This window comes from Hyperoodon ampullatus (assembly GCF_949752795.1).
Source record: "Hyperoodon ampullatus genome assembly, chromosome: 19".
In the NCBI taxonomy this organism is placed as follows: Eukaryota; Metazoa; Chordata; class Mammalia; order Artiodactyla; family Ziphiidae; genus Hyperoodon; species Hyperoodon ampullatus.
Window position 1 is genome coordinate 36,217,810 of NC_136932.1, and position 14,064 is coordinate 36,231,873.

Here is a 14,064-nt window from a genome sequence, read left to right on the forward strand (position 1 = left end):
ATCTGTGATTCAGTTTCATTATCCCATTTTAGTCTCTGAGCAGCTATGCTGTTACTGTGGCAGAAGCCAGAAACTGAAATATTCACTGATGTATTTACAGAAGATGTAATAAAATCTGGCCCCGGAGGTCAGACGGTTCGTATCCCATGGAAAGTAGTACGTGCATGGGCATCAGGATTAAATACATATATCATACTAGGGTTTCAGCTCATTTGCCTAATATATTTGAAAATGACTCAATTTATTGCAAACTAAGATTTAGGAAGCTCAGTTTACAGGTTGACAAATTAGTATTTGTCTACACATATTTCACTATTTTGCATAATTAATTCCTCCCCATAGTACACAGGCATTTTCCTCTACAACAAAACCAGCCTATTTCTCGTTCCCTTCCTGTTAGCATCATGTAAACGGTATTTATTCAGAAGATGCATATTCTTTTCCAAAGCATCCCTTGGAACATGACTGAGATTTTCATCCCAATCATTATCAGCTGTTTATTACCCAGCTTCGCAAATCTCGGTCACAAAAAAAATTAGAAAAGGAAAAGTTGAGTCATAAAAAACAAAGAGAGTGCCGATGAAATGGATTCTCCTGATTCAGATTGACTGGGTGTATCAGCTAGCATTACAGGGACCAGAGAAGAAAAACGCTAATTAATACTGGCTTTAACAATAGAGAAGATATACTGATTCATTTGCCTGAAAAATCCACAGGTAGAGCAGCTGAATAATGTCACCAAGGGCTTTTTTTGTTTTTCACAATGTTCTCTTCAGAGTTGTCTTCTCCTAAGGCTGGCTCTCTTCTTCATTCTAAGATCACTTTCAAGAGCTACATAGTTCCAACAAATAAAAGAGATGCCGTCTTTATTCCCAGCAAAAGTCCTAGGTCACTCTAATTGGATGGCTACAGTCACATGCCCAACATTGAGCCAATCACTGTGGTCAGGCAGAACAAATGTTCTGATTGGTCAGTCATATGCTTTCTCTCAATAACTGGGGTAAAATCAGCTTCCCTAGACCAACATGCATCCCCAACCAAAATTGGGAGCTGTTAGAAAGAAAGAAGTATGGGGCGGGGTGGGGGCGAGGTGGACAAGGAAGCTACCAAAAAAAAAATTTACTAAAGTAAAGAAAGGGAAATCTAAACTGGAGAAAAATCTGAATTTCTTTAAAAGTATTCTGTAGTGCAGTTTATTTCTTTCACATACATGCAGTAAGTCAAATGAGGCCAACAAAGTGTTGGCAGGCGCTCACTTGAGTGAACAGACATGGCTGATTGGCAATGAGCCTCTCAATTACATAGAAGCACACCAATCTTCTTTTGTCTTTTAATTTGGTACTTATATAGAGTTTGCTCTTTGAAAGCAGGCCCACCAGACGTTTTATGAAGTACAGCTCATTGTTTTGTGTTGGAAATCTTGAGATCGCTGCAGCAGGAATGGAAAGGCCTGGCAGTTGAGGCCTTGAGTGGAACAGGAAAGAGGCACAGCTGCTTACTGCCCTTCCTTCTCTCTTGTAAAATTGGGCAAAGCAAGGAGTATGGAAGACCCAGCTAAGAAAGTCTGTGATGCAGAATGCACAAGGACAGCAGGTCTGGATTTCCACCAGGGAAGTATTTGAGATGTTCTGGCATAGCAACCATCTTTAGCAGTGTAAACATGATATCACAATGAGTTTAAGTTATTGTTCACATGGAAAACCCCTTCCCAGTTGGAAATAGCAGGAAAGAGATGATACTTAGCAGGAATGACCAAGTCTTTCTACTTGGTGGAACTTGTATAACTTCATAATCACTGACTAAGCAGAAATTGCAAGGATGCATCTGATTCTCTCCCTCCTCCTCCTCCTCCTCCTTCGCCCGTGGCAGACATAACTAATCAGTCACGCACATCCCCTCTAAGCCTAGAAATGGCTTCGCAATCTCTCTTGACAAAGTGCTCCAGGGAGCCACTACCAATTGATCAGACTTGGAAATAGAGATAAATCCTGCTTGACATAACAAATTTTAGCCTGATCCTTTCCCATTTTCATTTTCTGTGATGTTTCTCCTAAGGAGGTGATCCATCTGGGGGCTCATTTATTCCCTCGGCTGAATTGAGGGACCTATGAGTCCTCTTCTCCCTGATGGAAGCCTTCTTTCCTCATCGTTCTCAGGTACCTCTTACAGGAGCATTTCCCCAAGGATTATTTTAAGGCATACCCAATCGTCCCCAGATCACTCCGTATTTTATAATCTGTAACTGCCAGTGATTGACTGATTTGCCTATATTTATTTTTTCTTTTTTGATAACTCCCATACACTCCTTTCTTTGGGGTTCTTCTCTCTGCACTGAATTACAGAAAAGGATGAAGCTGCATAATACCCCTTTTTAAAAGTCCCCTCCTCATCTTAAATAAATACACCCAGCTTTTCAGGTCAAGTAAGGTTTACTTTATGTAATTTGTACCTGTTATTTCTTAGTGCGAAGTCAGTGCTCCACCTGAATCAAAATTTACTAGGGTGGGGTTCTTATTGGAAATGGTATTTCTGAACCTCACTCCAAAGCCAACAAAGCAGAATTTCTAGTGATCTGACTTTTTTAGCCAATTCCCAAGGTGACTCTTAGGCCCATTAAAGTTTGAAAATAACTGCTATAGGAACCAGACAGGGGGTTGGGGAGAAATCGTGGTAAGCTTATCTAGACAGAAAGAGCCTTAAAAGTTTTTAACATTGGTATCTCCTGAGCTCTATTGATTTTTAGGTGGAGCTATGTCTGATCCTTCTTAAGCTTTTACTGACTCATTTCTTGTGATTCTGCCCTGAAAGTCAGACTAGAACATAGCCAGATCAAGAGGCAGGTCAATGCAACGTCTGTATGGGACATCAGTCTAAGACTGTCACTAAAATGTCACTGACAATAAGTGGAGAATACCGTATTTACAACTCAACTGCACATGAGTTGGAAGGAATATTCGGATGAGTTGCTTTGGGAGCAAAATTCCAAGAAGCTTGTCCAAATACTAATAAAAATAACAACAGGGCTTCCCTGGTGGCGCAGTGGTTGAGAGTCCGCCTGCCGACACGGGTTCGTGCCCTGGTCCGGGAAGATCCCACATGCCGCGCAGTGGCTGGGCCTGTGAGCCATGGCCACTAAGCCTGCGTGTCTGGAGCCTGTGCTCCGCAACGGGAGAGGCCACAGCGGTGAGAGGCCCGCGTACCACAAAAAAACCCAAAAAAACAATAATGATAATAATGATGATGATGATGATAATAATAGTCCCTGGCCTTCCAAGGAAGTTGAGTGTGGTAAACTGTAAGGCTGCATGGAATATCTGAGGTTTGGGCCAGAGCTGAATGGTCTGGATGAGAGAACAGGTGAGGGCCCAGCCTGTGGCCTTCCAGCCCTGCTTCACCACCTATATAATCAATCATGTCTATAAATAAACGGACCAACAGATACTCAAATTATAACAGATTTAAGAGGTACCCCACTTGTAACCCTCCCAGGAAACCTGTCTATTTCAGGGTGGCTGGTCAGAACTGTCCAATTCTTTCATTCTCCATTTTTATCCTCAGGAATTTTTCTCCCAGGTCCCCATCCCCTTCTCTCCAAAGTCAGCCCCTCAGACTTTAGAGACCACAGGATTCGTGCATTAAAAATGAAGCCAATGAAGACCCTAAAACCTCAAATAGGAGTTACTTGCATCTCTGAAGAAACTTCTGCCGAGCTTGACAAGCAACCAGAGATAATAGAAGTCTTCTGGCTTCACACAGAAGTCATCCCAGGCAGTTCCCTAGTACATTTACCCGCGCCTCACGGCGGCCTTTGAACCCAGCATACAACCCATAGTGAACTTGCCTGATGTCCCTCCACTTGGAAAGATACATCTCCTCTCCTCCACCTGGTCGAGCAAGAAGTCAGTTATTTTCTGCTGTTCTGCCTTCCTCCACCAAAGAGGACAACATAAAATATAAACTCTTCAAATTCACAGAAATATTGAATATTTACCTCCATGGTTTTCAGGCCACAGAATCCTGTGCCATTTTTTTCCCTGTTGTCTGATGCTGCCCTTTATGCTGCTTCAGTGCATGTGTGAGAGGCGAGGCCAGCCTGTGACAACATGGGGAATCATAGTACTCTCTTTTGGGAATATTCATTTAACTGTGTTTTTGCATGAATTTCCCCCACCTAATTATTTTTATGGGATATTAGCAGATGGTGCTTTCTTCACTTGCCCAATACTGCTAAACTGTCTAAAATACATGAGCTCTTATCACTGAGTTCTCTTTAGAAATTTACTAGGTTTCTGTTTCAAGATGGAAGCCTAAGCATGTGTTGCTACTTCCATATTCTGTCAAGTTTACATTGAAATTACACACACACACACACACACACACACACACACACACCCTATAACAGAGCAGGGGAAAAGAAAGAGATACCATCAGTAACTCTTAAATTTTGGGGACTGTCTGGAGGATACAATATAGTCTTTACCTGATTCACAGAGAAAAATGAGAAGAAACCACAGCCCAAGGCACCAGAGTTAAACATCGGTCTTCTCAGAGGAGCCCAGAGAAGGCCCACGTTAGCATCCCCAAGTGCAAGCATGGGCCAGAAGTCATCTTCAAGGTTTTTATTGAAGAATTACATTTTAAAGCCTATGGCAGTAGGTCCTTTTCTCTTCAACAGAGTTGCTGGCAGCCATGGCTTTTATATTCAGGCCAAAGCCTGGAAACTGCTTTCTAGAGAAAGTAGTTGATCTGTTACTACAAGAAATGGGTGATCTATTATCATTGCTTTGTAACAAACCACTCTGAAATTTAATAGTTAAAAATCATTATGTATTATCATCTCTCATCTTCTTGTGGGTTGACTGGGCTCAGCTCGATGGTCTGTCTCTCGTGGGTGAGCAGGGAGATGGAGTCATCTGAAGGTTTCCTCATTCGTGTCTCATGCCTGGCACAAGCCATCCAAGTGGCTTGGGTATCTGGGGCCTGGCCCAGTGTCTGTCTCTCCAAACAACCTCTCCACGTGGCTAGCACTGGCTTCCTCACAGCATGGTCATCCTCTGGGAGTTGGACTTCTTACATGCCACATCTGACTTTCCCCAGAGCTCATGCTCTAAGAAACAGGAAGTGACAGCTGGCCCAGGCCCAGAACTGATTATGTCCCTTCAGTTAATATTCTATGGATCAACGTCATCATAGATCCCTACAGACTCAAGGAAAGTGGGGATCAAACTGCACCTTTCAGGGGGAGAAGTGAACAAATGACTTACATCCATCCTGCCCTAGAAGAGTTCCTGGCAAGGGTGTTGGAGACTGTCAGAGAAACAGCAAAATTGAAGCACTCAAAGGCTCCATGCTCAGAGGGCTTTGCACTGACAGTTATGGGGGTCCCTACACTGCTTTCATATTCCTGGTCCCCAAACATGAAAAGAGAGCCTGCCTATAATTATGCTTGCTGACTGAAACCTCACATTTGGTCCTTCTATTTAAGAAAAAGGCCTGTTATGAAAGAGACATATACAACTGCTGAGGAAAGGCACACCAATTGTCTGAACATATCAAAGTAGCCTGTCATTAAAAAGAAACAAAAAAAAGCTCTTGCAAACAAAGATTGCAAGGTATTTAAAAAACTCAGAAGCATGAAAGAGAAAGAGAAGGATCATTAAACACAAACTAAATAATCCCAGAGGAGGGAAAAAAGAGATAATTCAGGAAAAAGATGAGAACTATTTAAAAACATTCTGATTTCTGCCTACAGGTTTGGGCAGATACTGTAACCACAAATTAAGAGCAGTCTCTTTTGCAAAGGTACCAATCAGAGAATAAGAAAGAATGTTTCAAAATGAAGATATTACTGCAAAAGTAAACATTTCACTGGATAGGTTGAATAATAAATTGGACAAAGATTAAGATTGGGTTTTTGATCTGGGAAGTAAAATCAAAGGAATCTCTCAGAACTGGGAGCAAAAAGATAAATAAAATATATGGGAAAAGTTAGGAAACACAAATGTCAAATCTAGGAGGCCTGACAGCAATCTAGTAGATTTCTTAGAAGGAGAGAACAGAAGCATAAGAAGATAAAACATAATTACAGACATTAAAGAAAAAAATAAAACTCCCTGAACTGAGAGTAGACGTGACTCTTAATACTGAGCATGTCCTGAGTATGGAGAAGAATAAATGAGAAAATAACTCACATATAGATGTATCATGCTGAAATTTGCTAACTCAAAGCATTAAGTGAATGTCCTTTCCAGAGAGAAAAGAGAGGTCACGCCCGGGGAAAGATGAGCATATTAATATGCACTTCTGAGCAGCAACACTGAGTTATGTTAGAGGAGCAATATATTCAAATTTCTAAGAAGAAACTATTTTGGATCTGGAATTCTATACCCAGCTAAGCTATCAATAAAACGCAGAGATTAGAAAAGAAAAGAAGATGTTTATGGCCAAACAAGGATGCAGCAAGTGTATCACTTGTATTTCTAATATGTGAAGAGATGGCTTACCAAAGTCCTCCTATAAAACGCAGAGCAACTACGGGAGGAAGGCCAGCATGAAACATACATTGTAGATGCAGCTGAGCATCATTCAGAAGTAAAGGAAGCAAGAAAGACATTAACAGACAGTATTTTGGACTGGAGTGCTTGGAAATTATACAGAAAAGATGGATAAATATGATTACCCAAACTTTTAAAAGTTTAAAACAACAAAAATAAGTTTGAAATATACGTAGCAAACCAGAAAAATATTTGCACCACATATAACAAAGAACTAATATTCTTAGTATGGAAAGTGCTTTTTAAGACAATTTTAAAAATGGAATAGAAATAGAAAAATGGGCAAATATCATGAATGGGCAAGTCACAAAGGAAAGAAAGAGATGAAACCAGATAAAAGGTAACTGGGATGTAGTGAATGTTTGAGTTTCCCCCCTGAAATACACGTATTGAAGTCCTAACCCCCAACATGATGGAATTAAAATGTGGGGCCTTTGGGAGGTAATGAAGTCAGGAAGGTGGACACCCATGATGGGATCTGCATCCTTAAAAAGGAGACTCCACCAACAAGGACCTACTGTATAGCACAGGAAACTATACTCAGTATTTTGTGATAAGCTATAAGGGAAAAGGATCTGAAAAAGAATATATATATATATATATATATATATATATATATATATATATATATGAATGAATCACTTTGGTATGTACTTGAAACCAACACAACATTATGAATCAACTATATTTTGATTTAAAAAAATTATTATTAAAAAAAAGGAGACCTCAGAGAGCTCTCTCCCACTTCTTCACTAGTGAGGACACAGTGAGAAGACAGCCATCCATAAACCAGGAAGCCGGCTCTCACCGGACACCGAATCTGCCAGCACCTTGATCTTAGATTTCTTTGTCTCCAGAACTGTGAGAAAAAACATTTGTTGTTCAAGCCACCCAGTCGATGGTATTTTTGTTTAGCAGCCCAAACAGACTAAGACAGTGACAGTCTCTGGATTTCCCGCAGGGCTGCTCCTCCCTAGAAATTCGGCCTGAAAAGAATGATTCCACTCACTCCCCAGGGCTCACGTGGATGGGTGGGTCAGGAGTGTGGGGGGAGTGTTGACTTTTCAAGGGAGACCATGCTTACCGGTAGAGGGCAGGGTACTTTTTTTTTTTTAAACAGTTACCATGTGTGAAACTTCCGAGAAGAGACGTTAGGCTAAGGGAAATTTTTCGGGAGTTTATTCTGCTAAGTACGTATGTGTTTAATAATTATCACGATTAGTCCTCATTATGACCTCCCGAAAAAGACAGCTTGCTTAGCAGTAGGACATTGGTGAGTTCTGAATAGCAATCAGCTTTATTTTTCCCATTTGTGCTCCAACCACACTCTGCCCTTTTCCTCAGCCACAACGTGGGCCAATTGTGTCACTTTCTGGTTGCTTTGCGTTTTCAAAATTCCATCTGGTTTAAAGCTTTACTCAAATCTCCTATTTTAAATTCATAACCAGCTTTGAGTCCCCATTGTGGTTAGTGGGAAGGGGTCTACTCTTTCACTCTTGTCTTGCAGTGCAGGGTAGGGCCATGGTCTCCTACTGGGTTCTCTTCTCCCCACTACGTTTCCGGGCTTCATTCCTCTAGGAAGACAGAGAAGAAGGAGAGGGACACTGGAGTTGACTTTACCTAACTGTGAATCCACCTCATTCTATCTGGTGTTTTTTGGTCTCCAGAAATGTGCTGGCATCTGTGTAGATGCAGGTGAGGTTTTCTTGGGAGAGCACGCAACTTCATCCCAGCCTCTGTAGTCACCCACCTCTTCCTTGTTTCCCTTTGCACCTGCCAGTGGTCCATGCCCTCAGCCTCTCTCCTGATGATCTCGGGTGGCCTCGGCCTGCAGCGGCTTGAAGCAGGATTTCAGTTCCCAGAGATTGAAGTCAGGCCGCGGCAGTGAGGGCACTGAATCCTAGCCACTAGACCAATGGCCAGTGACAAGGCCCTGGCCTGTACGGCTTTGCAGAAATGGATTCCCACAAAGATGGAAAATAGTAAACAAGTGAAGTGTTTATTAGGAGGAAAAAGAGTACGTGTGGATAGACACACGGGCAGACTCAGGGAGAGAGAGAGAGTTGCGCCCTTGTGGTGGTTTGAATAACTTTTATGGCTCATTTTTTCCGGATTTCCTTTGGCCAATCATCTTGCTTTGCCTGGTTTTGAGTCCATATTTAGGATATCTCAGGGTCTTCCCATGTGTGCAGGCGCATCTCTTAGCCAAGATGGATTCTAGAGAAGAGGCCTATGGGTAAGTTGACATCACTTACTGTGGGGTGGTGCCCCCTCCCTTTTTGACCTCCAAGGAACCTTTCTGCACATGTGTACTCGGGAAGGTCTCCTTGACTTCGAGAATGAGGAATATGTGGTCTTTTATCTCTTATCTGGACAGGGCTCAGCTTCTCCTCCGTCCTGCTATTTTGCAGTATCTGCCCACAGGGGACGAACTGCTGCTCAGCCTGGGGCCCATCTATCTCCTGCCTTACTGATGGGTATTGCTGCGCTTGCCTGGTTGAGCTCTGAGCAGTCTTCAGGGCTTGCCTACTCTGCTAACTTAGGCAGTCCTCTGTGTGATGCCCTGGGATGGCTAAGTGCCTCTTCTCGTTCTTGGAGGTCCCTGGAGTTCCGGGGTGCAGCCCCTCCATCCTCTGGTAGGCACACTAGACCACAGTCCCCACTGCCTGTCTGCTGAGGGCTTCTCCCGCAAGCTTCCTGCCTTTAGAAATGCCCATAGAAGGGGGTGTCTGTCACTGAGCTCATATCACTCCCAGGGACATGGTCACCTTCTCCCAAGAATCGTCTCATGGTGCCCTGCTCCGAGGCTGGCATCCAGCCCAGGAGTAGCACGCCTGTCTCTCCTTCCTTCTGGGACTGGCGATCTCTCCTAGTGATGCTTTTGGAGCCCTCTTCCCAGCCTCTCAATGGGTTTTTTTGTTTTTTCGAGTAGGGAGGAAATAAGCTCCCTGCCTCCATGAGAAGAAGTAACGCCCCCCACCCACCCCGCACCTCCTACACAGACACAACTTCAAAACTCTGACCATTTTCCTGCCCATCCCTTTTTGCTACACCTCCCGCTCACACACTTCAGTGCATGAGAGCTTCCAGCTTTGCCGGATGAATCTCCAAACCACAGGACATCACCCGGCTCCCAGGCTGGGTCCCACCTGCCAGTCCCACCTTGCAGCTACCCACTGGTTTTGCCAGGGATTTCTAAAGCAGGCTGTGGTGATGCAGAAGAGAAAAGCCACACCCGCCTCTGAAATGTCGGAATACTTTCTTGACTATGGCCATTCATACACTGAAAATGGTTTCATTCAGATTTTGTTTTAGCCTCTCTTTACATAAGAGGCTAATGCTTTACATGAGAGGCTTGAAAAGACAAGAGCATTAATTAACATACGACTTGATGGAAAAACATAAATAGAAATCAAAATATAAGTCTAACCTTTAAAGGGTTCAAATTTAAAACCTCTGAGAAAGTGAGTGATTATTTTATTGATGTAGTTTCTCCACCAGCCCTCAAAACCTGCAGGTGTTAAATTAGCTGCACAAGAATTTCTCTCTGCTTCCGAGCCTGCGGTAGAAACATGCTAATGAGAATTAGAGGAAATTAATGGGAGAGGGTCTAGGAGGCCACAGGAGAAGTTCAGCACAGCTTCCTGTGTGGTAAATTTTCAGAAAAGCTTTTGTAATTTACCATGACCCAGGAGCTTATAAGTAAAAACAAAAAACAGGAAAACAAAAAATGTGCAAAGCTATACCCTTAATCGTTCCCTTCTCCTAACACACAGTCCTAAAAAATGCTAAAGACAATGTCAGTTTCAAAAGAGCGATTGCTGGGACTTCCCTGGTGGCTCAGTGGTTAAGAATCCACCTGCCAACGCAGGGGACACGGGTTCGAGCCTTGGTCCAGGAAGATCCCACATGCCGTGGAGCAACTAAGCCCGTTTGCCACAACTACTGAGCCTGTGCTCTAGAGCCCGTGAGCCACAACTACTGACGCCCGCATGCCTAGAGCCCGTGCTGTGCAACAAGAGAAGACCGTGCATCGCAATGAAGAGTAGCCTGCACTCACCGCAACTAGAAAAAGCCCGTGTGCAGCAATGAAGACCCAACACAGAGAAAAGTAAATAAATTAATTAATTAAATTAAAAAAAGAGCTATTGCCAGCCCCCGGCCCCCACAAAAACAACAACAACAATAAAATGGGAGCACTCTGAAGCAGGACCCATGCCTTAGTGTCCCCAAAACTAAACAAAAGGAGAACAAGATCGATGTCAACAGTGATGGTGATATAATTATTATGTGAATTCTGACTCCAGCAGGAAAGATGGGGCTAATGCTACATCTTTAGCAAGCAAAAGGTTTATCGTTTATTTGGTCCAAATGTCTCCTTTTACAGATAAAGAACCTGAGGCCCAAGAGGTTAAGATGGCACCTAATCTTTTTTTTTTTTAACTTTTTATTTTGTATTGGAGTATAGCCAATTAACAATGTTGTGATAGTTTCAGGTGCACAGCAAAGCGACTCAGCCATACATATACATGTATCCATTCTCCCCCAGACTCCCCTCCCATCCAGGCTGCCACACAACACTGAGCAGAGTTCCCTGTGCTCTACAGTAGGTCCTTGTTGGTTATCCTTTTTAAATATAGCAGTGTGTACATGTCAATCCCAAACTCCCTAACTATCCATTTCCTCCACCCTTCCCTGCCGGTAACCATAAATTCATTCTCTAAGTCTGTGAGTCTGTTTCTGTTCTGTAAATACGTTCATTTGTATCATTTCTTTTTAGATTCTGCATACAAGTCATATCATACGATATTTCTCTTTCTCCGTCTGACTTACTTCACTCAGTATGACAGTCTCTAGGTAGGATGGTACCTAATCTTAACAGACTTGAATTCATGCCTAGATGTCAAATCTACTAAGTTATATTGATACAAACATTGACAGGGATAATAATATTAGCTCTGAAACTGGTCCACGGATGTCAATGACCAAAACAGTTGTGTAAAAAATTAATGATCAGGGACTTCCCTGGTGGTCCAGTGGTTCAGACTCCATGCTCCCAAAGCAGGGGGCCTGGGTTCGATCCCTGGTCAGGGAACTAGATCCCACGTGCATGCCACAACTAAAAGAGTCTGCACGTGGCAATGAAGATCCCGCATGCAGCAACTAAGACCCGGCACAGCCAAATAAATAAATATTTTAAAAAAATTAATGAGCAGAAACTTCAATTAAATAGAGTTGGGAGACCAGAAGGGGGCGCTCTCAAGCCCTGTGAGGACAGCAGAACCAAACAGGAAGAAGAAAGACTCGTCTTCTTTCCTGGCCAGGACTCAGACAATGACAAGCCTTGAAAAACTCTTTGTTTACTATCACCCTCCCAACTTCCTTTCCCTTCTATAAAAGCGTTCTCCTCTCCTTGCTGTACAGGTCCTTACAGGCGGCTTGCCATGGTTGCAGACCCCGAACTGCAATTTTCTGCTGACCCTGAATAAACCCATCTTTGCTAGAGAACTATCTGGCTGTCTCTTTGTTTCAGGTCAACAGTGGTGACCTAATCTGAAGGCCAGCACTCATTTCATTACTAGTATTCCACTAAATTTGGTCTGGCGAACATTCATTGAAAACGTACCATCCTAGGCACTGTCACTGACAAAGAATTCATGGTTTCAGCAAGGGAAGCAAATGACTGGTATTCAAACAAGTACATACAAGCCAAGGTGATACATGATAAGCAAGCTGCCATAGGAACAAAGATAAAGAAGCAATTAATTCCACCACAGGCAAAGAGGGTGGGGAGGCTTTCAGGAAAGAACGGAGAAGAGTAGCTTTTTTTTTTTTCCCCCCCAGTGGAGATGAGTACCAAACTGTTCCTAAAAGATAAGGTATTCATCAAGAAAAAGTGGGATGGGAATTCCCTGGCGGTCCAGTGGTTAGGACTCCATGCTTTCACTGCCAAGGGCACAGGTTCCATCCCTGGTTGGGGAACTAAGATCCTGCAAGCCAGGCAGCATGGCAAAAAAATTTTTTTTAAATTAAAAAACTGGGAAAAGTGGGAAAGCATGAACAAAAATAGAGTCCTAACACAGGGAGTCTGGGAAATGGGAAGTGAGTCCAGTTGACAGAAAGGCTGGAAACTCGGCTGGAGCTAAGCTGGATTTGTATGACTTCCGGCACCACGCTGGTGATTTTGTACTTTATTTTGGTGAATAATGGAGAGGCAGTGGAGGATTTTTTTTTTTTAGAATGAGTGAGATTGGATTTCTGTTTTAGAAAATGATTCTGTTGGTATTCCAAAGGATGGATGGGAAGGTGGAGAATCTAAAGGCAGGAAGATCAATGAACCAGCAACTGAAATAGTAGAAGAGAGAAATAAATGCCTCACCAAAGCCTGCTGGTGGGGATGGAGAGGAGGGCTGGTTTCTGAGCCATGTGTCCAAAGTAGAACTGACAGGACCCTTGAGGATTGCATATGATCACTGGGCAGCTCAGACTTTCGGTGACGGCACCCATGATGCAATGTTTAAAGGAATGTTCACAGTGATGATGAAGCTGAACCCCCTTCCTCTCTGTGTTCCAGCCTCGTCTACTGGCCTGACTTTTGAACATCAAACTTGTTTCTGCTTCTGCTTTGCTCTCTACCTGGCATGCTCAGCTCCACATTATTACAGAGCAGGATCCTCATCCTTCAGGTACTGTTAAAGGCTGGATTGTGTTCTCCCAAAATTCATAAGTTGAAGTCCTGACACCTACTGCATCAGAATGTGACCTTATTGGGAAACAGAGTCACTGCAGATGCAGTTAATTAACTTAGGATGAGGCCATACTGGGTTAGGGTGGGCCCCTAATGCAATGTGACTGGTGTCCTTATAAAAAGGGGAAATTGGGAGATAGATGTGCACACAGGGAGAATGCCATGTGAAGATGAAGGCAGAGGTCGGGGTGACACCTCTTCAAACCAAAGAATGGCAAAGCTGGCCAGCAAACCACCAGAAGCTAGGAGAGGGGCGTGGACCAGATTCTCCTCCACGGCCCTCAGAGGGAAACAACTCTGCCAATTTCTTGATCTTGGACTTCTGGCCCCCAGAACTGTGAGACGATACATTTCTGTTATTTAACCCTCACACCCAGTCTGTGGTACTTTGTCATGGCAGCTCCAGGAAACAAATACAAGTCTCAATTCAAACTACAACTCCTGGGAGAGGTTGATCATGCAATATAAAATAGTGCCTGCCCCCATCACACTCCTTTGCTTTACTGTTTTCACAACATTTAACATTACCTTAAGTTATCGTGTTAATGTATTTATTTATTTGTTTTTGTCTATTCCTCCCACCCAGCCACACTGTGCTCTGCCATCCTTAGAATGTATCGTCCTTGACACTGGGGGATGTTTCTTGGACTTTGCTGTGTCTCCAGATTTTAGAACAATCTGGCAATAGCGGACAATCAATACATGTTTCATTGAACGGATGAATAAATAGACAAACATCAGTCGTGACATTAAAGCCAACTC